The sequence below is a fragment of the Penaeus monodon genome, chromosome 31 (assembly GCF_015228065.2).
Source record: "Penaeus monodon isolate SGIC_2016 chromosome 31, NSTDA_Pmon_1, whole genome shotgun sequence".
Taxonomy (NCBI): Eukaryota; Metazoa; Arthropoda; class Malacostraca; order Decapoda; family Penaeidae; genus Penaeus; species Penaeus monodon.
In genome coordinates, this window is record NC_051416.1 from 14,295,968 (window position 1) to 14,296,527 (window position 560).

The following is a 560-nucleotide window of genomic DNA, read 5'->3' on the forward strand; positions in this document are numbered from 1 at the left end:
GCGGGAAAACAAGGAGGCGGAGGCAGCGACCCAGTGCCCGTCTGGCGTCTCGTTGAACTGACAGATTGCTTTCAACGTCGCGATCAACTGAAGGACGCACATAACCCCGAGTGCTTAAAGCGAGCGTAAACGTAGCCCCGTGCTGTTCGTAGCAACATGCAAGACTACGCGGTCGCCAGGCTTCCCGACCATCATATTGCATTAAGCTCATTGCAGAAGCATTGCAATTCCACAATATGAGACAGCGTTGGTCCCGCAGAGGAGAATACACGACATAGTATTTCCAGCTTGTGTGTTGTATGTACCTAAGTGGTAGTAATAACTCTGAGCGACTTGGGACTAACAATCTAATGCTCGGGACTAACAGCGTAATGCAATCTGGACGTTACCCTGACCACGATTTGCTGAGGCGTTGCGTAACGATGATGGGGGGGGGGGGGGTGAAATCGGCTGGGATGCTCTTTCTGGAAAGATATGGAGAGGTGTTTATAAAGATACAAGAATGATAAGAAGTGGGGAAGGAGGAAGAAGGAAGAGGTAAGGGAGGGGAAAAGGGTGCG